The following is a 22,931-nucleotide window of genomic DNA, read 5'->3' on the forward strand; positions in this document are numbered from 1 at the left end:
AGTATACTATGCGGTGTACTATTTGTTGGAAAATTGGCGATACATGGTCGTGGTGTAGAGAGTTGTGCGGCCGCGGTCATTATTTCGTTGAATTTCAACAGGGCTTTGTCTACTTCATCTCCCGTCTTCAAGGGAGCGTTGATTTGAAGATGAGTGCTTATCGACTTATGAAGATTCAACCAGTTCGTTGATTTGGTGGTTAATACCTTATTTGCATCGCTTGTTATAGGAGGTACGCTCGGCGAGTGGCCTGAAAACCAGCTCATAGCACGGCTCGCTCGTTATCAACTCTCCCCTCACATTTTTAGTGACACCAAAGTCAATCAGGTCCGAGATTTTTTTTTGATCTGCTGGCCAATAAGTGGGCTGGTCAGATGAGATGGTGTCAAGTCTAGTGTCGTGGCCTAGCACGTCCCACAACTGTCTTCCCTCGGGAGTGATCAGTCTCGATTGCAAATGAGTGTGCTTAGTATTAAAATCCCCAGCTGCATGAAATCGGTTCCCCAGTGTGGTTTTGGTTTGTTAAAGGTCATTGATAAACTTTCGCGGTGTGGGCACTCCTTACTTTCAGGACAATCCTCAAACAGATGATGGAGCATACGTGAGACTTAAGGCTGATTCCCCCAGCAGTTTAGTTTCTGCAGCATAATATGGGACCCCCAATCTCATTGTTTTGAGCCCCAAAGTGAGAATTTTTATAATGGAAATGGAGTATTGGGATAGTCAAAAGACCACATTGAGTTCAATTTTCAGTCATAGCATAGCAAATCTCCACTTAATTTTTAAGTATACAGGAGTGACACTTTTGCGAAGCAGCTCCTGGATACTAGCAAATTTGAACGGTTACTTTACAATTATGAAGTTTCGATCTACTCCCGGATTTGGAAAATTTCGATTTTTCCGATTATTCTGGTACACCGTATTATAAACGGTCGTGACAGGTTTCAAAATCTGCATTCCATTGGCACGGCACCAACTTTTATGTGAAATTGCGAAGAAGAGGCTTTTGAAAAAGAGGCGACTTGTAGTAGCTCCCAGGGTAGAGGCAACTCGTCAAACGCTGCCTCAGCAGGATTTGTTTTTTGTTTTAAGATTTGGGGAGTCCTGATCGAGCTAATCGTGGACAACGGATCCCTCTACTTTTAAAAAAAGAGAAGGTTTATTGTTTAGTCCAGGACAGAGGAAAGAAATTAGACGCTGCCTCACGTTTTTATTTCAAAAAGGAGGGAAAAGGTCCCGCAAGTACACCAAAGGTTGTGTGATCTACAAGGTCTGTTCAGAAAATACTTGAACTGTTTAAATTTCGTAGCTTCAGTTGATTTCAGGGGAATCCGCTTGGTTTGTAGCTGATGATCACGACATTTTCCTATTGCAGATTCATATCCTTGTTCTGCTGCTGTTCTGCTGTCTGTGAAACATGATTTTTGCGTTAGTCAGATTTTAGATTGGATAATCTGAAGCAGAAAAGACTTGGTGCGAAATCTTAAACTTACAAAATCTGCCACTGAAATATTTGCTATGTTCAATATGACTTACAATGATGCCGCTATGAAGTGTAAAAGATGTTCGACAGTGGATTAAAGACGACAAATGCCCTGAACGTCCTTCCTCGTCAACCAACTACCCGCAAGTCCACAAAATTAACACCCTGGTACTTACAAATCGATGACAGTTTGATGAAGAATGTGGGATATGAGTTGCGTTCTTGTCACAATTTTGATGTGGTTGAAGATGTATCACCTGTTTATGAGATGTCATGCCTGATGAAGGACGACCAAACCGTCAATTGCATCCAAGTTTGTCAAGAACTGCTTCATTTTCAAAAGATGAAAGCTTCTTGTCAAGCATCATACCAGGTGATAACGGGAATGGCACTAAAACGAAGGTACGATTTCTCATTGATCGGACGGACCGTTTCGAAAACGCGAGGAGCTTGCCAATATCAGGGTTTTCTTTGATAGGAAGGATGTTTTTTCACATCAAGTATCTGGTTTTCTTAATTACGACGAGGCATTGGCTCATTCAGCCCCAAAACCTCATTTTTTGCCAAACACTCAATCACTGTTCCTACCCACACCCTACTTGATGCTTGTAACTTTTTTTTATTCTCCAAACTGAAAAGACCCTTCGTTGGAAGAAGAAGAGAAGTGTTCCGAGAGTAATGCGAATGCAATGATGAAAGATATTTCAAAAAAGAGTTCTAGCACTGTTTTAAAATGTGCATGTAAAATTAAATGTGCGCGTTGGAGAGTACTTTTAAGGGTAATTTCGACATTAAAAATGCGTCTCGGACAGCCAGACCAGTAGTTGCAGCAAACTGCTTAAAGAATTTCGGATGCACTAAAATGCTGGGTATTTATTCACTTTAGTAAAGGAAGCGCATGATAACGGCTGATGAACAATGGATCTGCTAAAATATTGGACGAAACAGGTCTTGCAGTAAACAAAACGAGCGCTTCAGATCTCCACTAAAACAAGTCGGAAAACCGGAAGGCGGATGCTTCGGGCATAAAGGTTTTGGGTTCATCTTGTGTGAGAAATGCCCTACTAACGTTTCCCCATTCGCTTATAACTTCAATTCAAAATATTCCTTGATAATACATATGCATTTCCAACCTCCAACTTCGCCATTCTTATGAGTGCATCTTATATGCTGATGACGTCATATACGTCTTAGAGTGCGATAAATTCACGTAAAATACACAATTTTGACCTTCTATAACTTTGTTTGCTAATATTAGTTGGATTTTTGTCAAACTTTCCAGATTTATGCATTATGCTACGAACTTAAGTGTATATAGTAATGTATATAGTAATGTACTAATATTAATTTTGGTTAAGCAGATATCGGAATGGGATGTATTTTGAAACTAAATTTCAAATGGGTACATCATTGTGATTTTTTTCAGATTTTTTGGTCGGATAAGTTCTGATAACAAGGCCTGTTACACTTTTTGGGGCACACTTTGAGCCCTCATTCCCTTATGTTTCAGTCGATGTAAAAAAAATTATACTGCCCTTTCAAATGTATGGGGAGCCCCCTAAACCCAGTGTCTAGTTTTCATAATTTCATATCAACCATCGAATCCACTTTGCAGTGATTACCCTGGATATACCAATTAGAACCTTATAAGAAGGTTCAGGCTGAACATATTGGCTACTATGCGATAGAGAGAAAACTCTTGTACCACAGGAATGACAGATTATGTTGTCTCCGCAGATGTTTTCTGTAGATCCAGCTGTTGTAGAAAATCATGAATAAAAATTTCCGTAACGCTCCGTTTGCTGAGAAAGCCATGATAATGGTTCACGTGGATGCCATAGCAGTGATTGTGGTTGCAAAATATTTTGCGGATATTGAGTTATACTCAACCAAAGCAATCGTTGTTATAAAGGAGGAAATTTCTAGGCCGGGATAAACAGAAGCGGTGAGAAATATGAATGTTACTGTTCCGAGTGCGAGGCATTGATGATTTTCTTAAAATTTGACGTTATAGCTTCTGCATTTATTTATCAACACTAGTAATTATGTCAGAATGAGCTGCTGGTTGACTTACAGAACAAGACCTTAATAGACCCCGCAACCTCCTTACAGACGTCAGGGAAGATTTCTACCCGCCGAAATGACACTCTCGACGTTGCCGATAATCGCATTCGCACACTTCGAAAGTTTCGCAACATCACTACGGAAAGTACTTTCTCCAAGCCGGTGAAGCACGATGTGCAGCACCATATCAATACCATCGGCTCTCCAATCTCCAAGGTGCGTCCTCTTATACCCCAGCAGCTTGTTGTTGCGAAGAGGGAGCTTGAAAATATAATGAAACAGGGATCTGTAGACCATCAAACAGTTGTTGATCCTCTCCGTTTCATTTGGTCTCGCAGGTAAGTAAATTACGTGGTCTGCTGAGGGTGTCCATGGGTTTGAGACAATCAAACAACAGGTTGTGGAGGCAACACTGTTGGCATTTCCTCAGCCAGATGCTCCCTTAGCTGTGTTCGTGATGGCTCAGATATTGCGGTAGGCGCCACTCTTCAAAACAGCTCAACCCAGCTCAACGCAACTGCAGTGCCTACGATCGTGAACTACTCGCTACATAACTCGCTATAAAATACTTCTGTTTCTCCCTTGAGGGCCGGTCGTTCACTGTGTTCACAGACCACAAGCCCCTTACATTCGCGCTTAGGCAAAAGCCCGGCAAAGGGTTCGCTCACCAGCTTAGGCATTTGAGTTATATCAGCCAGTTTACTTCTGATATCCAACATGTGTCTGGTAAGGACAATGTTGTTGTAGACGCTTTGTCCCGAATTTCGGAGGTCACAGTCCCCGCTTCGGTCGATTATGCTACGCAATCGCCGAGGCGCAAAAATACCTTCAGAGCTTGAAGGCAAATTCCAAATATATATTCTAGGAGTTTCCTATTTTCGGCTTAAACTCTTACTTACTCTACGAAACCTCAAATAAGGGAACCAGACAATTAATTCCAGGAAATTTTCGCAGGGAAATATTCCACGTGATTCACGATCTTGAGCACCCAAGCATCAGGACGACAAACCGGTTAGTCACTGAAAAATATTTCTGGCCGTCCATGAACAAGGACGTAAACCCTTGGGCCAGACAGTGCATCGCGTGCCAGAAGTGCAAGATCAACAATCACGTTCGAAAGGAAGTAGGTGCGTTCTCTCGGTCAACCAAGCGCTTTGATAGGTTCGCGCGGACGGCTTGCTTTGCTGAAACCAGGCGGTTTGTGCAGCGGAAGCGCGAATCTGGAGCACCATTGTGAATTTGCCTCCGCCACTGTATTAATAATAATAATAATCGTTAGCGCAACAATCCATATTAGATCAGGAACTTGAAGAGCACTTCATTCAAGACCGAAACGGTACACTACAGTATACTGTAGGAGGTAATGTGGTCAGTATTGCGCTCGACCGAGATTATTACTCTGAATCACGATACAAACCCCATTCCCACCAGTGAGATTTGAACCGCGACCCTCCGTAAGACAGCCTCGTGCTCTAACTACACAGCTACCCGGACATCCACTGCAGCTGCAGCAAAGTCGATAGGTGGCCTGGTAGCGGCTGGAAAACAAATGTCAGTTATGACATTTGTCAGTAAGATAAATTTTGTAAAAAGTGAAAACTCTCGGTTCACGTCGGCCGGCCTGGGAAGAGGTAGGTAATAAATACAAAAATTGTGTTATAAAGACAATAATGTGGCGTGTAATATTGATAAGAAATAATAAATATTAACTAAGGACGTATGTTTAAGTATTGGGGAATAAAACCCGAACAATGTCATCCTAGAAATTGCGGGACTTAAAATAAAGTGCAGAGACGGTTCGTTCTTCATTGAAAGAGCGAACTAGCGGCGGAAATATAAGCTGATTAGAGAAAGTAAAAGAACTAAACAATAATATAAAAGCAGCGAAGGTAAGAAGAAAATTGTTTTCATGGCTCCAAATCACGTTTTCAGTGATTTTCCTAGAAGAGCACCTGTGAGTTGGATGTTAGGAATCTACTCACAGTTTTCCCTGCTTTCCATAAAAGGCGACTAAATGGAATAGAAATTTATGGTCTACGAATTTGCAAAGTCTGCTGCTACCAAAACGTTAACAATGCCTCGGATACGGCTTGATCTCACGCCGGAGTATCGAGGGTCCCCAGAATGCACGCTTTCTCCTATTCGAGCAAGATTTCCAACGATATAAGCTGGATATTCTGGGCCTAAGCGAGGCGAGATGATAGGACTCTGGAGAATACTTTTCACCCTATTTACGGCAATCTGCTTTGGTAGTCTTGAAAGCGAAGTGGTAGCGCTCTCTTGACGTGGAAGCTGGTTTCTAACAGGATTTTGACTACAAGGTTACGGAGTATCACAATTGTGCAGTGACACACGTCAACGAAGATTTTCGATATAGTAGGATGGTTTCTATGAGCAATTAGACACAGTTTACGACAGGTTTCCTAAATGACATTGTGATGGTGATGCGTGATCTGGGAAATTAAGGCTCTGTTGACCGCTGTGAGTATCGGCCAGCATGACGCGCTCGAACTCCGATCCCTCTGCAAAAACCCATGATCAGGGAAGCAGTAGCTTCTATAAATAGCAATCATTTCTGAACTGTGTGCCGCATCATGAAAGAACTTGCATGTGATCGCAAACCTTTCGACGATTTTGTGAAGGACATTAACGTTAAGCCCTTGATGGCGCCATGATGGTAAGTAGCTCAAGGGATAGAAATAAGGATTCACGTTGAAGGAATAGAATTCACTTTTTAAGATCCGTATGACATTCGGTTAAATTCGGGCTCTTGCGAATGAAAATGCTAGTCGCCGTAACACGCGGATAGGAACTGTTCCTCCAAACATAAGAGAAGTGCATTCAAACCGAGTACAACCGCTGAGCTTCATGGGCCTCCCCAAAGAGTTTTTTATCGCTGCACCTGCAGTTAAAGCTGCCTCCATTCGTATGGAAATCCTTGAATCTGAAATCTTTTCCAGGGTGTGGAAGAAGGGGATGATTGTTAAGATTCCAAAGCAGGGCATCCGTTTTGAGTGCAACAATTGGAAGGGAGTCTGCATGCTTTCTGCCGTTACAAAGATAATAGTTAAAATTATCCTGAAACACATCAAAGGACATATCGAAAGCTTGATCGACATAGAGCAGGCTGGTTTTGGCTCTGGGTACCCATCAATACCCTACGGATTATCTTGGAACAGATCGCGGAGTTTAGATCATCGCTTCATTTGCTCTTCATTGATTTCGAGAAAGCTTTCGACTGCGTGAACAGGGAGTGTGTTTGACGTGCTTTACGTAGGAGAGTCATTCCTGAGCAACTAATATCTGTTATCAGAACGACATATGGTAGCGCAAAATATCATGTGCTGCATCGAGGTAAAATCTGAGGTCAATTGCGGAGTCCATTGTGTCTTGTCACCGATACTATTTCTCCCTGTTATCAGTGGTGTTCTTTATGCTGCCCTGTCCACAGGTTGTGGTGGAGTTCAATGGGTTATGACATCTTTCCTCAAACACCTCGACTACGCTCATAACAGCTGTTTTTCTCGCAACAGGTTTTGGACCTTAACCCAATACCTCTGGAGTTCGAAACAGAAGGAAGTAGAACTCGCCTGAAGATAAACACCAACAAAACAAAGTTTTTCAGTCTAACGGGCCATCGCATATCCTCAACGGTGCTATTCAATTTCGTTTGTTTCTGTCGACGGAGGTACTGATCTTGATCTCGCTCGACGCATTCAAAGCCCTAGATCCGCCTTCATTGCGTTGTTTCAAACCTGGAAATGCAATTATCTCACAAAAGATCAAAATGATACTGTTCTACGCTAATGTTCTTCCTGTGTTGCTATATCTAACGGGGAAGACTGGCATGAAACTATTTCAAACAAAGAACTTGGTCGAACGATTTGATTAGAAGGCGGAAGTAGCAGTGGATAGGTCACACATTAAGGAGGGTTTACAATTCCATTGCTGACTACGCAGTGGTCGACGAGTGGGTCACCCCAAGAACCTTTGGAGGAGAACAGTAGAGTATCGGGTTTCCGGGAAATGTTCGCTGGCGAGTAAGTGTGGTTAACGCATTATACCCCACTAAGGGGTGAAAGTCAGCCATATGTATAGAGCAACTCCTTAGAAAGTGCAACATCTGCTATTATTTTATACATCAAAAACTGCATCTTTCTCCACCGAAAGCAAATTATGAGTCAATAAACTGCACTGTTGATTGCGTAATCCATTCGTTTTGCAAAAAACAGTCTTTTACTGCAAAGAATGCATAAACATATTCAATTTATGCAGAGTAAATTATTAGCATAGTATTATTTCTGCTAATAATTGAGCATTTCCGTTTTTTTAGGACTTGGCACATCTGTGCGACTTTTACCATTTAATTTTGTGGAGAAACAAGTAACTGTAAAATTTGTAAGAGAAGCACCCAAGAAAAGATACATCTGCTTGCAGTTGGTTGATCTTCTTTTGAAACGATTCCTGCATCTATTAGCAACGAGGTTGGGTCAGAACTTGTTTGGAAAGCTGGTTTCGGAAAGGTTTTGTTTTCCGGAATAATCTGGAATTGAGCCTTACTCTTCTGTTGAATAGGATTGAAGTGCAATTGTGGTCGAAAAAACGATCATTTTGCGATAAGAATGACCTTAAGAGACCCTCAAACACCTTCGTATCGATTACTAAAAATCCATTGCGAAATTTTGGGTCGATTTGAGATTATTCAATCCTTACGCATGTCGCAGTGAAAATTAACGCCTTATTGGCCTTTATCTCTGAATTTCAAAACGTATCTGGCCCAAATACCTTATAAACCGGCTTTATTTGAACGATAAATTTGGTTTCTCTGTGGCCCATTATGTGATATTGTCCCGTACCTGCACGTCACACTATTTGCAATGGGATCGCGGTACGAGTTATAGTTTTGTCATCTACAGTTTTAGTAGCCAATTATCATACGTTGGTTGGTTATATAACAGACAATATCTACATTTGTATACCCAACATGTTTGGTCTCTTCGCCGAGCACTTTCACTTGCATTTGACACACCTGAAGCAACGCTCACTCAGATTTTGTAACCTTGACTTGGTTATCACCACGAATGACCGATATCATTGGAAACTGTGGCTGTTGCAAGAATGCAAGTGGCTTGCAATGCGGACACGATGCACAAATCACCTTTTCGGGGTTTATGGATTTAGGCGGATTCAAGATTCGCTAGTGCATCAAAAAGAGTCGGAAGAAAAAAAATTCCTTGGGTAGATTTTCGGGTATTTTGTTTTTTGCTCGAGATTGACTTGCAAATCACGGAGGCAAATGAGTAAGCGGGTTTGCTGCTGCGCGAAGTTGTACTGTTGGCTTGGGTTGTAAGTGGAAATTGAGTGGAGTACGCATTCTAGCCCTTGATTTCGTCTCAAGATATTGCTATGGTGAAAGCATTCGCCCTCTGCCTAAACGGAGAAATTTAACGATGTTTTGAACCGCGTACATGATGATCTGTACGGAAAACAATTTGGTGGGTACTTAACATGCCAAACATAAAAATTGAGTTACTCAACACGTTCTTCAAACATACTCGGATGTTACGTTGCAAAAGATAATATGCGTTCCCATCCATCAGAAGTAGCGGACATGAATTACCATACACGCGTAAATGGCAGATCTCCATAATTTTGTTAGACACTCGGATCGGATATTGCAAAAAGTGCAGTTTTGAAACGGGAGAGGTGGCTACGCATTAGTGGGGACAGCTTGGCTCAGTAGGTTATATCACTTTCACACTATCCCCCAATTTGTGAGACACCACATCATCAGTTTCACGCCTCACAACTGGACAAGCTCCGGAATTAGCGAATGGGAGAATGTTTTTGGTTATCCAAGCTTTTATGCACTGTTGCATGTGATTGGACCAGAAAGTGGTACAGAGCCAGCGGACTCAAAAACTAAGCCGTGTAATGATTTTCGCATGTTTACGGCTCATTTCCTAACTATTCAAGATAAAGATAGCGTTTTAAAGTATCAACATGAAGTGTTAGGTAACCTGGATCGTACCCGGAGGAATTCCAATTATGCGGTATGCCCTGACAAGTGGATTTCTCGTCAGCTTATAGAAACATGAACTTCAGTTAAACAGGTTCAGCCAAATTTGATAATCTCGGAACGCACTACCACATTGTGTTTTTTTCCTATTATAGATAACCTTTTTTTATTTACCTTAATTTACGCCTTCATTCTTCTATCAACAATGTTGAAATTGAAACGACCTTGGCTTATGCACCTGCTGCTATCTTGTCTGACGAGCTCTTATTCAAACACTTGAAGCTGCGGCAAAAAAAAAAATTAATAGAAGCGAAATTGCTGCCAGAAAGTAAGTTGAACATTGTTTTGTACTTTTTATAAAAAAAATCGAGGAAGATATGCATTCCCAAATGTCACACTCCGTTTCATTCATAAATAAAGGGGTTGTAATGATAAAATGGAGATATTGCTATCTATTTGCATTCATTTGAATATGCAATGAATTTGGTAAGATTGGACAACAGAAGAACAACAACAAATGGTTTTATGCTTGCACTCTCGGACCATATCGTAATTCTAAAGTGTCGGAATAGTTTAGTCAAGGGTGAAGCAATGCGGAGGAATGAAATGAATGCCTATAACGACCAGCAGGTCACTGATTTGCTATGAGCAGCTCATTGAAAGAAGTGGAATGGACAATGGACATATCGTAATCCAGGGTTGAGTAAAGGAAATTTTAAGATCTGCCAGTATGTGACAAGCCTCGAGACTGCACCCAGATCAGGCATTCGATAGAGCCCAATGGCGAAACCGATCACGACGTTAGTTGAAAGGTCTTGAAAGTGTATGAATCGTAACCCAGCCGACAAAATCGTCATTATTAACGAAGGATCTGTCTTTTGGGTGATCCTTGTCGATCACCTTCAATATCTTGGCCTATAAATAATGAATGGAGATAATGTACACTGTTCCTTCCTATTCTATTTTTCTTTGTTATTCTCTGTCCCATTGGTAATGAAATTTTGCCTGCGAAGTAATTATATTGGAAAGTTACCATTTTTACGATTTTATGTGAAATAAAATTTTATTAAAGTCGATTCAATGTCTGTCTGTCTATCCTTTTTTTAAGGAGGTGAAAGTCTTCAAAAGACTCTGGCCTGGGCATGCCAGAGTGTGGGATTTTTACCCACTCAAATCACTCCCCAACTTCCCAATTAAACGAGGTGTCCAATTCAAACCTGTACAGGTATTGACGATATTCTCCATGGCCGGTGAGAAAATAGGTGAGATTATAGTTGATCTCGCCATGCTTTCTCTACAGCCACTCCCCGATGGAAAGGATCAACCTGTAAGTCCAACGACCCTTTTCTGATTGGTCCCATGGTTGTTGTCATCTGCTTATGGATCTCTCCCTTTCGGCTTTTTTCACCTGCGGTATGGGCAGATGGACCTGGTATTATAAATGTTCATCATTTTGGTTGCCAGGATGTCAATCGGCATCATTTCTGAGATGATGAACACTGCATCGTCTGAGACGGGTTTGAAGGCAGAACACACCCTTAAGGATGTTCTTCTGTAAACCGTACTGAGTTTATGTGTATTACCTAAAACCTGCAGCGCTTTTCCCCAAACTGGGACTGCATAAAGCATGACAGAACTCACTACCCTGGCTATGAGCAGCCTGCAAGTATGCCGCGGTCCTCCTACGTTCGGCATAATACTACTCGTGGTGGATGCTCTTTTACAAGTATGCTCTATGTGCTGCTTAAAATTGAGTCCTCCGTTTATCATCACCCGCAAGTATTTGCGGGCTTGGAAGTGATGAGACGATTCCCGATTCTAATGCAGGCGTAATTCCTTTTGCAGCGCTTAGTGATGAGGACTGCTTCCGTCTTTTCCTCTGCGAGTGCCAGTCCAGCACTCTTTAACCAAGCCTTAACAACACTGATTGCTTCGCTTGTGTACAACTCATCATCCTCGAGATGCTTTGCGACCACAACCAGTGCTTATATCATCGGCGTAACCTACCACCGTGGCCTCCTCCGGAACCGGAAGGTTAAGTACATCATTATACATGATGTTCCACAGTAGTGGGCGCAGTACCGAGCCCTGTGGGACACCCGGGGTGCCAACGTACTCCTTGGGTTCATCATTGGTATTATACCAGAGTGTCCGCTCTTGCAAGTAGCTATCGATAATAGCGGCGAGGTAGGTAGGAACACCAATCATCGCCAGAGACTTTCGTATAAGATTCCAATTGGCCGAGTGAAATGCATTCCTCACATCACCACCACGCAATATTTGCTGTTACAACCCTTTCCGTGAATTGAATTTTCGGCCAAGCCAGCAACCATTTTGATGGCATCAACGGTTGATTTGGCTTTACGGAACGCATACTGCCTATCTGAAAGGCCCCCTTGGCTCTCGACGACTGGAAGTAATCTATTATAAATGACCCGCTCCAACATTTTCCCCATTGTGTCTAGAAGACATATGGTTCTATAGGAGGACGGTTCCCCTTGAGGTTTGCCAGCCTTAGGCAACAGCACCAACTTCTGCCGCTTCCATGGTGCAGGAAAGATACCCTCGGACATACACGTTTCAAACAGCTCCGCGAACATATTCGGTCTACATTTGACGGCAAGTTTGAAGGCCTTATATTGTACGCCATCAAGACACAGGGCTTTGCTGTCGCCTATTCAACTGCAGATCTCCACCAACTCGTCCCTGGTAACTGGTGGAATCGGCATCATATTCAGGGGGGGCTGGAAGGTGTCAGTACCCCCTCTTCCTGGGGAAATAACTCCTGGGTTATTATCAACAAGAGCATAGGGCACGTGATCTGCGGAGATGATCGGCCTCTGAATCGTACTGTCACGATTTTATAGGCGCTATCCCACGGACTTATGTCCGTTTCCAAACAGAGCTCTTTAAAACATTCCCTCTTATTCCGGTGGATGCCAAGCCTGAGGTTCTTGCGAGCTTCACTACAGGCATGCTCCTTTTGTTCTTGATCGATCCTACCTATTGCTCTCTGAGCCGTTCGTCTGGTTCTGTGACAAATCGATCGAAGGCTGGCAAGTTCACTATTCCACCAATAATTGGGTCTTCTAGTGGGAAATGAGCATCTCTTAGGCATCGACGTGTCACATGCTTTAGAGATGTTATGTGTGGCATGAAGAGCTCTCTCCGTGGAGGTACCTGCTTTGCTAGGCAAGTCTAGCCACACCTTCATGAATGTTTGCTCGTCCATCGCTTTTGCAGACCATCCTGGTGTTTTTTTGCATTTCGGCCTCCGGGGTGCGGGTCTCCTACCTTGTGGCTCCGTCCTTAGTTCAAAGGTGATTGTCTGGTGGTCGCTGTATATGAAGTCCTCGCTAATTTTCCAGGACATGTCACATGCTAGTGCAGGGCTGACAAAAGTCAGATCTACAATTGAACCAGTTCCCCCTTTTCGATAAGTGTTTACATCGCCTTCGTTGGCCAGAACTACGTCCAACTGGGCGAATGCTTTTAATAAGCACCGCCCCCTTGCGCTAGTCTCTTTGCTACCCCACTCGATAGCCCATGCATTAAAGTCACCGGGTATCACCTTTGGACCTGGTACCCTTGCGTCGTGAACAAGATCGTCTAATAGGTCTTCAAACTCAGGCAGGGTGAGGCTCGGTGAGGCTTAACAGCTATATACGAATATTATTTTTGTCCATTCCAAGCCACTAGCCGCCTGACCCATGCTATATTGTATGGCTTGTCGACCGCACGCCCATATCGCCGCTCCATCAGTCGAATTTGTGGCCCATACACCACCGTGAAGATTTCTGTACGGTTCACTAATGATAGCAATCTCCAATGCGGATTCGTAAGTGGTCTGCGCAAGCAAATCTTGTGCGACCCTGCAATGATTGAGGTTTATTTGTATTAACCTCATTTTTCCACTGCAGTTGATGCCTTCTGACTTTTGTTCTAGTATAATTTACCTCTGCTTCTTGTTCAACTTCTATGTCATGCAGTCTAACGGATCTCAAATGATACTATGTCGGCTTCGGTTGAATTGATGCGAACTTCACCCTTTTGTAACCTGTGAACAACCTTGGGTTGTGTTAGTGTTACTAGAGCCATGAATACACATCTACCGGACTCTTTAGAGGAATTCACTTATGTATCCATCAACCTTTCGTTTGTCATTTACTCATTGATGTTCTACTTTTCTCCATCTTGACAACTCATACTGTTGTCGATCTCCTGATATGGACTCATTATGTTTCCTCAGGATAGCGCTGTCTTATCCGATATCACTTCAAACCGGAGTTTCCATGGTCCTTCCGCTTTCGCTAGAGTGAAACCTGCAACAGTGGTGCTGCTTTTGAAGGTATTATATATTAGTCTGCTTTCTAACTCTTATTTTGACTTACTAGCCAGGCAGCTTCAATTCACTTTTGGATCTTCCGGATTGCTTCATTTGCTGCTGTCTCAGTCTCGTGGATGTGCTTTATCATAATCTCGTCGGCCAAATTAACTAGTTTTGGTAAAGCAAGTGTAAGACTTCATCGTGATGTTCCATAAGGGCGGACAAGATATTTCACACGAGTGAGGTTTGTACCGACCCCTGAGCGCCCCGACTATGCCGCGGTATTAATTTGTGTTTCTGGTGCTCCCTATTTTGGTTCCATGTCGGTGAAAAAGCCAGTGTTGCTCTGGTACCGTAGAGTATTCACTTGGATAGTCGACGTTTTGATGTAAGATCAGTTCACCAACTTACTACCTTCATTGCATCGATGGTGAAGTGATCTTTTCTGAATCCAAATTGCATATCAGAAGGAGTTCTCAGGAGGTAATTATTCCTTCTAAGACCCATAATCTATATGGAGTGATACGTTGGGGGATCTTCAGGTCGTCTTTTTTTCTTTTTCGTAGCAAAAAAAAACGCTGCTTCTTTTATTTGTTATGGAGCATCTTTTCGTCCGTATGTCTTATATTTTAAACTCGCTTCTGAAACGTTGAATTTGTGTTAGTGCATATCTTCGTGCTTTTTGGTAGAAAACGCTTTGCACCATGTTTGCTAGTTCTGTCAGTTCTACCGTCTACCGAGAGATGCCATCAGCGTAGTCGAGGTATTTTTTGGAAAGGTAACATCGTCCGTTCAACTCCTTCTATCCCTACCGACCACGCAGAATGAAGAACGTTACCGATACAAAGAATAAATAACATTGGTTACAGTATTTCAACCCTGGGGAAATCCGCTCTGGACCTCAAAATCCTCCAAGATTTTATCTCGGTGCAAAACGTGGCATTTTGCGGTATCATATGTCGCTCTGATAATAGCTATTAGTTTCTCCGGAATGGCCCTCCTACGTACAGCACTTCAGATAGACTCTCTGTTCACGCTATCGAAAGATTTCTCGAAATCGATGAAGAGCAAGTGAAGCGAGTACTAAACTCTTCGCACTGTTCCAAAATGATCCCTAAGGTGTTGATGTGGTCAATACAGGAGGGCCCGGAGCGGAATCAGCTCTGTCGATGAAGCTGTCGAGATTTTTTTAATGCGTTCCAGGATTATTTTAGCCATTATCTTGGCGATCTTCGCGAAGGTCTCGGATTTCCAAGATTTCTGTACCCATGGTGGTAATACGACGATAAACTTTGCGGGGGGACCCTGAAGCCCAGCGGCTTTACTCCGTTTGAGGACTGGCTGCACTGATTTCTCTTTCTACTTGGAGGAACAGTCTGTATCCGCATGTTAGGGTCACTGGCAATTTCAGCCACGAGGATTGGAGCCTCACCGGATGTGATATGATTAAGAACCGCGGTGAAGTGTTTTTCCACTTATTCAGTTGCCTTTCATCGTTCATCGATCGTTAATGTGCTTCAGAGGACCATCGAAAGATTTGCAATCACATGCAAGTCTTTTTCTGTGCGGTATACACTTCCGAAATCATTGAAATCATTCCCTGACCAGCCTAATAGACTTCTCGAGGTTTTGCACGATATAGGAGTTCGCCCGCCACCGCTCGCAGCGGTCAATAGAGTCTTCAACCCCTTCGGATCAGGAATCCATTTCCATAATTCCACAGTTAGCCAGATTTTATGACGTTCCTTCCGTACGTGGCCGACGACCTCTGTGTCACCCGAGAAAAGAGCAGCTCATCGATTGATATTCTCGTGCGGGTATATCTGCCGCCCGATTAGCAAGATAGCTCTCCTATTCTCGAGCCACAACTGGATCATACAAACGATCGATGATGAATTTGCAGGGTCGCAGTTCCTGAAACTTACGAGAAGTGGTGGACGCAACACGAGAGCGGACGTAAGTGACCATCAGATCCCTTTCGAGGCCGACATCAGCGTCTCTTTTGTTACGCCTATCCAGGAGACACCTCCTAAATCTACTGCTGATCGCAAAGTGGTTGCGAAAACCATGTTTCCCCATCATACGTTCTTCATCATCATAAACGGCGCAACAACCGGTATCCGGTGTAGGCCTGCCTTAGTAAGGAACTCTACCCACCCCGGTTTTGTACCGAGATCCATCATTCAATATTCTTAAAAGCTGTCTGGCGTCCTGATTTACGCAGGATCTGCCTCATCTTATTTTTCTACCATAGATATTGCCCTTATAGACATTCCGGGCTGGATCATCCGCCCACTACAACCTGTTGAGCCGCATTTTATCCGCAACCAGACGGTCATGGTATCGCTCATAGATTTTGTCGTTATGAAGGCTATGGAATCGTCCATCCTCATGTAGGGGGCTAAATATTCTTCGGAGGATTCTCCGGGGAATTCATGGTTATAGTCTTGCACAGTAAGAGCTTTGACCCTATGGTGAGACATTTGGAGCGAAACAGTTTTTGGAAGCTGAAATAGGCTCTGTTGGCAGCTAACAGCTGCGCGGATTTTATTGTCATAGGTGTTATAGGTTGTGATTGTCGACCCTAGATAGAAGAAATTTTCATCGGTCTCAAAGCTGTAGTCTCCTATCTTTATTGTTTTCGACCAATGCAATTCGATGTTGTTCGTTCTTTCGTTTTTGGCCACCATGTACTTCGTCTTGCCTTCATTAATGTGTATCTCAAGATCTCGCGTTGCCTGCTCGATCTGGATGAAGGTTCGGTGGACTTGAAGAAGATAGGTCCTTGCTAGGTGTTAATCACATCGCGTCACAATATCACTTTTGGGTAGCCTCCCCTGGACTGCGTGTAATTGCTCGTAGAAAGCATCTTTTGCCACTATATCAGAAGTCTCCGTTGGTGGGAAGCATTATACAATTGTGATGCTCCTTAATCTGGACCGGAATTTTGCAGCTAGAAGTTTGCTTTATTCGCTTTCTACGACGGGATGACTGTGAATATATTCTTAAGCTCCAACACATAGGGCACATTTTGTATTATAATTATCATTTTTTGTTCAATAAAAAAATTCAACAAAACTACAAACCAACAAATTAACAGTAGAATAGTATTCTAAATTTCATGGCAAATATAACTCATTGGCCTTTGAAATCGGTTCGAATTCTACCAGTAGTAATTTGACCCTTTTCAATGTCCTTCAAATATGTTTTCCGCTTGTCAATTGGCTTAACTTTTTTGACGTTCATCTTATGTATCCGCGAAATCTGCCACTTCTTGAATGTAGCTAGCCCACTGGAGCTTTCCTATCTTTATCACACAGTGGAAACAAAAATATCCATATTTATCGCATTGCTCTCAAAAAATATACTCGTAATTAGAGGAGTAATATTAGGAGGTAGCTTTGCTTTTTTGTAGTTGCCTCAATAAAGGTACCGTGAGAGACAGGGAATTCTTTAAAAACCAAGACATTCAGTCTAGATGTGTTCAGAATACCATTTCCAATATAGGCTATACGATTTCCGATAGGGGTTAAATTTATATTTTTGCCATTTCCCCTAACTAGAAGAAACGAACAATGGAGCTACCACTCTTCAATCGTCACTCATCCACAATCAAGTTCTGTTCTGCTCTTAAAGAACTCGTCCAAAAGCATTTGGCGGATCTAGTGCGATCAGTAAGTCGAGCAACATCGAATTCGAAGTTACCGCCCGCAAAATAGACAGATTGATCACCACTTTTAATGTTTTGCCCATTAATATACTCGTAGGTCGAAAAAGTACCGTCATTCTGAGAACCTTGGTTTTGTTGGTATTTACAATGGTATAATCCCGACCGGTTTGGCCAAAGCCTATGACATGATTTTATACAAGCGTAGCCTCCTACAGGGTAATGTAATCTTGTAGTGTACCGTTACGGTATTGAATGAAGTGCTCTACCACACTTCAAGGCCCTGATTTAATATGGATTGTTGCGCCAACGGTTATTATTATTATTATTATATATCATTAGCGTCGTCTGGTTGTTGAAGGGAAGATGTTATGGACCATTGAAACCCTCCACTTGCTCCAGACAATGCAGCATGAAGAATGTCATCGAACGCAAGAAGAGAAAGTATCTGTGGTAAAAGGCAACACTGGCGAACTCCTCTTTGAACTTGATCTCGGTGAAGAATGTGACACTTTGCGCCATCATATGTCGCTCTGATAATAGCTATTATTTTCTCCAGAATGTCCCTCCTGCTCAGAACATTCTCTGTTCTCGTTATGAAAAACATTCTCGAAATCGATGAAAAACCGGTCAAGCGGGGGTCACGACGCACATACCTTACAATTCCCGAGATTTAACGTGGTATTGGGGCTAAAACCTGTCATGTTCACTATCACTTGCAGCGATCAATAGAGCTTCCAATCCTTTACATTCATCACTCCGCTTCCACCATTCCGTATTCTGTCAGGTCTTGATTATCTTCAGAAACTCTACGGTACCTTAACATCACTGGTTTTCATAATTTTGGGCAGTATCTCTAATACCATACAAAAATGCCAATGATGAAAAGGAGTCATCTTTTCCGTTGGTACTGGGAAGCGTGAATCACGTGAAATTTTTAAGACATATAGATCGACTATGAAAACTATTTGAATCATAGGCAGGTCTGTGTCCTTACTTTCCGTATAGTGTAAAACATTCCTAAAATCGAAAGGCAACGATATTGTCACGGGGCTAATTATCCACACCCGGAACGATGTGATATTTAGATGCACTGAGGATTTCTGGTTATTTCCTTGTCCTATTTCAGTCCAAATCATGACTTTGGAGGAGCTGAAGTATATTAGCTAGTCAATCCCTAAATTTTATTGTGTAGGTAAACCGTCTTTAATGGTGTAAACTATCATTATTACAACGAAGGGATATAAATAGGTGTGACATGCATAGGCTTTAAGGTTGACTAAAAATATAGTTGCTTTGTGTGCTTCCTGTCCGTTAAGATCCAATCGTATGGATTGTGGAGCTAGCCAACAGGCGTTTTGTTGCGTTTTTCAATAGGACTTCCATGTGTCACAAGACGTTTCAGGCAATTCTTCTGGCAGTAGTATATCGGGACCATTAATCGTAGCAGTATTTGGTTAGATGATCCACTTCATGAACCTAGAACACCAGGGTTTGCTTCATAGATTTGACAGTCTTGGACTTTGGGCTTAAATTCACCCCAATGTTGCAGCATTGGGTCCTATTTTGGGTGACAGTTTGTCCTGAGGAAGGAATTTGAATAAAATACCCTACTATTTGCTGAACGAGTAGATATCCGGGATAGCTCCGAAAACATTGGTAAACGATATAAAAGTAAGCCATGCCTCTTAATCAACTGTTCGGAGCTAGTATATGCTAGAAAGATCAGAGCAAGGACTCAAGCAAACCCAGTAGTATTATTCGGATATTACTGCAATAGCGAGAAAATCGGATACTTTTTATAAATACAGTTATTAATTATTGAGTTCAGTGCAAGAAGTGAGGTCGTGAAAGTGCATACCGCCACTTATTTATGCAGGGGATCTTTTCATGAGTTAAATTCATTTCTGCTTTACATTTATTCCGTGTCGAACCTTGACCTCCCATGTCAAGTTTAAGCCGCTGAATTTTTGCAGCGATCACGTTTCGAGTGTTTTCTGATCATCTGACACAAATCAAATATCTTAAAGTACTCTCAACGCCGTTATGGTTGTGCGGCTGACCTTCTCCTAGTTTGGGTCTATTATGTTCTCGATTTTCTCAGTTTGTCGGTAAACTCTTGTCCAATTATTCGATGCAATTGATGGATAGATTGGAAATCAACTCAAAGCCATCTTACGAAACGTCTCAAGCCAGAAGTATTTAAATTTCTCTGGAAATGCAGCTTGAAGAAGGAAATACGACAAATTTCTGGAAGCACGTGCCATAAAATCTGTTAAGGCATTTTTAGCGTTTAAATACGCCACAAGGCTGAAAGCATAGACCATGAATTCCGTCTTGAGCGCTAAGAATGTGAAGTGGAAAGGTTGGCTAACGAGGCGGCGACTGTGTAAAAACGCTCGCGTACGCCATATTCCGAGAGCAGCTTTCCATCGATACCAGGTTTAGAGGAAGGTGGAAGCTGTCCTGCCAGCTGTGTCCAACTTCCAGTCCACTTCAACCTGCTGAAATTCCTTCGCAAACTCTGATTGTCTACTTACCAAGCAAAGTGTTATCCAACCCCGGCTTGTGCTGAGTCCATCCACTGTGCCTCCACAATAGTCCAATAAACAATTTACTGTCGCGTTACTGCTTGTTTTGTAATCTTTGTTATTGCCGCATTAATTCCATTCGGTTGCGCCGCCAATAAATTGTTCCAGTTGCGAACAAAGTTTGTTACGTTTGCATGTGCTGACCGCTGGCTGCAAAATGTTGCATGGCTCTCGGACCCTCGGTCGGCGTGACTTGCAAAGTTGCATCCGATGTCGCGCGGTGCATTCACATACAATTATCTGTTTATCAACTGAAACCGCGCAGTGGAAATTTGCACTGGAGAAAGTTCAGTCAGTTAAAACGGAGAAAATTGTAGGAACGTTCACAGACAAACAAACACTTTACACTCTTAAACATTTCGTTCAATCACCAACCGTGGCGGCAATCAGCCATTTCGGGCCTTGCTTGCAGCTCCGTCGTTCAAGCCCATTGCACTGAAAATCGGTTTTGCAGTTTGTTTGTGGCGTGCTCGAAGATACTTCTTCGACGCGATCCGCGAGGTGCGGACCCGGAGAAATCCACAAGAAGGGGGGCTCTCGTGCTCCGCACTAGTGCACGGCTTACGACTGGCTTATCACGTCTAACAAAGACAAAACCCGGCTTCAAGCTGCTCTTGAGGTTGAGCTAATATGTAATAATCTAACTGGGATGACGTCATTGTTTGTTTGGGAGTTACGGTTGCAACATTTTGTCGCGCATTGAGATAGGCGCGACTTAACGTACGTGACACTTTTCCAACTTCCAGCGCAACTTTCTTTCGAGCGGACCATCCGCTTAGCTTTGGCATTCCGTAAAGGCTGCGTTACGTAGCCACCTACATTAGCCAAGATTTCTCAACCGAAATGGCGCTGGAATGAAGGATGGTCGGCTGAGCGTGCCTCAGGGTCACTAGCTAGTCTACGGAACCAAGAAAGCGCGTCTCCTGCCAGAAAGTGTAGTGCCCAATTTGCTCACTCCTGATCCATGCGAAAAGTGGACGCTCGAAGAATTCGTTCTGATTCCTCTTGGCTTCGCAAATGACGGCTCCCTCACTTTTGCTAATATTGAGGTAGTTATTATTCCTAGTGAGTTCGGTTAATTAACGGTTACAGTTCCAAATTTAGATGCAAAAAGTTGACACCATTGCAATCGTGACTAGAGTTCGTCGCTAGATTTTTTGGCCCTGAGTGTAAACCTGCAATGAAGCAGGTGCCAAATCCATCACTACTACTCTTCCGCTACCACTATTTGTCTTGTGATCCAAATTTGTGCGAATTTAAATTTTAACGCGAATTGATGCATTAAGAGATAAAAATCTGCTGGAGGTTCAATGTGCAAATGATGATAACAGTCAACGGTCGTGGGAGGTACATCTTTTCTCACCGGAAATTTCAATGGGTAATTAAATGTTTTCTTGCTGTAGACAGCATTGGTATCATCATGTCTCGGATTTGCAAATGAAAAGAAGTAATTGACGGGAAAGTACTATGTTAGCGGAAGCAGGAACCATTGTTGTTGATGGCTGGGTGGTTGTGGTGAATCCGAGGATAAGTAGAGGCGAATGGACGCCAGTAAATTGCTTCTCAGACCAAATTGTTTGATACAATGATTTCCGATAATTTAGGCAGAACCAGAAAGAATTAGTGCTTGGCTTTTGTTTGAGATTCCAGGGATTCCTTACTGGCTGTAAGAATAGAGAGAGTTCTATCTGTCCGAATTTGTGGATCTTTCACCTATTAAATGGTTTCTCGCCTGTGGCGTTTATAGGCTTTTGTGAATCTGAGAACATTCTTCAAAATCAGAGAGTGCTCAGATTCTTCGTTGAAGAAAACCCAACCGAGATGTCTTCGTCTGAGATCTGAGGAGGCCGAGTTGCTTATGAAGTGCAGTTCGTCTCTTCCTCCTCCGTGAATCTTTGCAATTTCATCCTTCAGACTAGACTTGAAAGAGGATGGTCGGACGCCAAAAACTGGCTCTGTCTCAATGATGGGCATTGTAGATTCAGACCCTTGGCGGGCCAGTTTGTCAGCTTTCTCATTACCAACGATGTTTGACTGCCTTTGCCCTTATCATAGTTCTACAGCACCAGAGAAATCTACAGGATTTCTAATATTGTTTTTGAATATGGTGCTTGCACGTTAACTTGGGAGTCGAGATGCGCTCCTAAATACTTGACTAGCTGGTTTTTCGCCCCTATTAAAGCTCTACCCCACTTACCTAGTGAAAACTATGAATCCAGTCTTCCAAGTATTCACCGTGAACCCATTAGGGAGGGCACCAACTGAGGACTACATGTAGAGTTGTAGTCAAGCGGTCAGATACTGTGTCTGCAAATTGGCCGGTAATTGTTACGACTGGATCGTTCGCAAATGCTTGTGCGATGACTTTTGTGTCATCCCGGAGCCATGGCAAGGTGTCCATAAACAGGGGAGAGAGAGAACCCCTCTCTGTGGGGAACTCCTAAAATGTTGTGCCTCAATTTGACATCTTGCCGACCAGTAGGTGGATTTTTCTCCACTCCAGCTCTCGTTTCTATGCTGTCTTGCCGCGTCACAAATTGTCGCGAATGAGGCATAATTGAAGATAGTTTCGATTCCCATGAATCCACCTAAGGAGTGTTTGTTTGGGACATCGCCATTTTTGCCATGAGCCTGGTCTTTCTGGTAGGTGTTGCTTTAGTGAAGTGGCTTCTTGGGAATATAGATATGTATATGCCGCTTGGCTTGTCCTTATTTATTTGAATTTATTTGATTTACGTGTTTTGGTACTTGGGTTCTGCTTTGAGCAACATTTTTTGTGT

General features: G+C 42.8%; 2 protein-coding genes across 4 annotated transcripts in view; one reads left to right on the forward strand and one right to left on the reverse strand.

The window, feature by feature from the left end:
* LOC119654693 overlaps positions 1-20,656 on the reverse strand; it is an 88,156-nt gene extending 67,500 nt beyond the window's left edge. Inside the window, exon 1 of the mRNA XM_038060205.1 lies at positions 20,101-20,656. The gene's annotated coding sequence lies outside the window, so the exon portion shown is untranslated. The remainder of the gene's footprint in view (positions 1-20,100) is intronic.
* LOC119655906 (flotillin-2) overlaps positions 1-22,931 on the forward strand; it is a 364,992-nt gene that overhangs the window by 202,832 nt on the left and 139,229 nt on the right. The gene's annotated exons all lie outside the window — the stretch shown is intronic.

This window comes from Hermetia illucens, chromosome 4, assembly GCF_905115235.1.
Source record: "Hermetia illucens chromosome 4, iHerIll2.2.curated.20191125, whole genome shotgun sequence".
Classification (NCBI taxonomy): domain Eukaryota; kingdom Metazoa; phylum Arthropoda; class Insecta; order Diptera; family Stratiomyidae; genus Hermetia; species Hermetia illucens.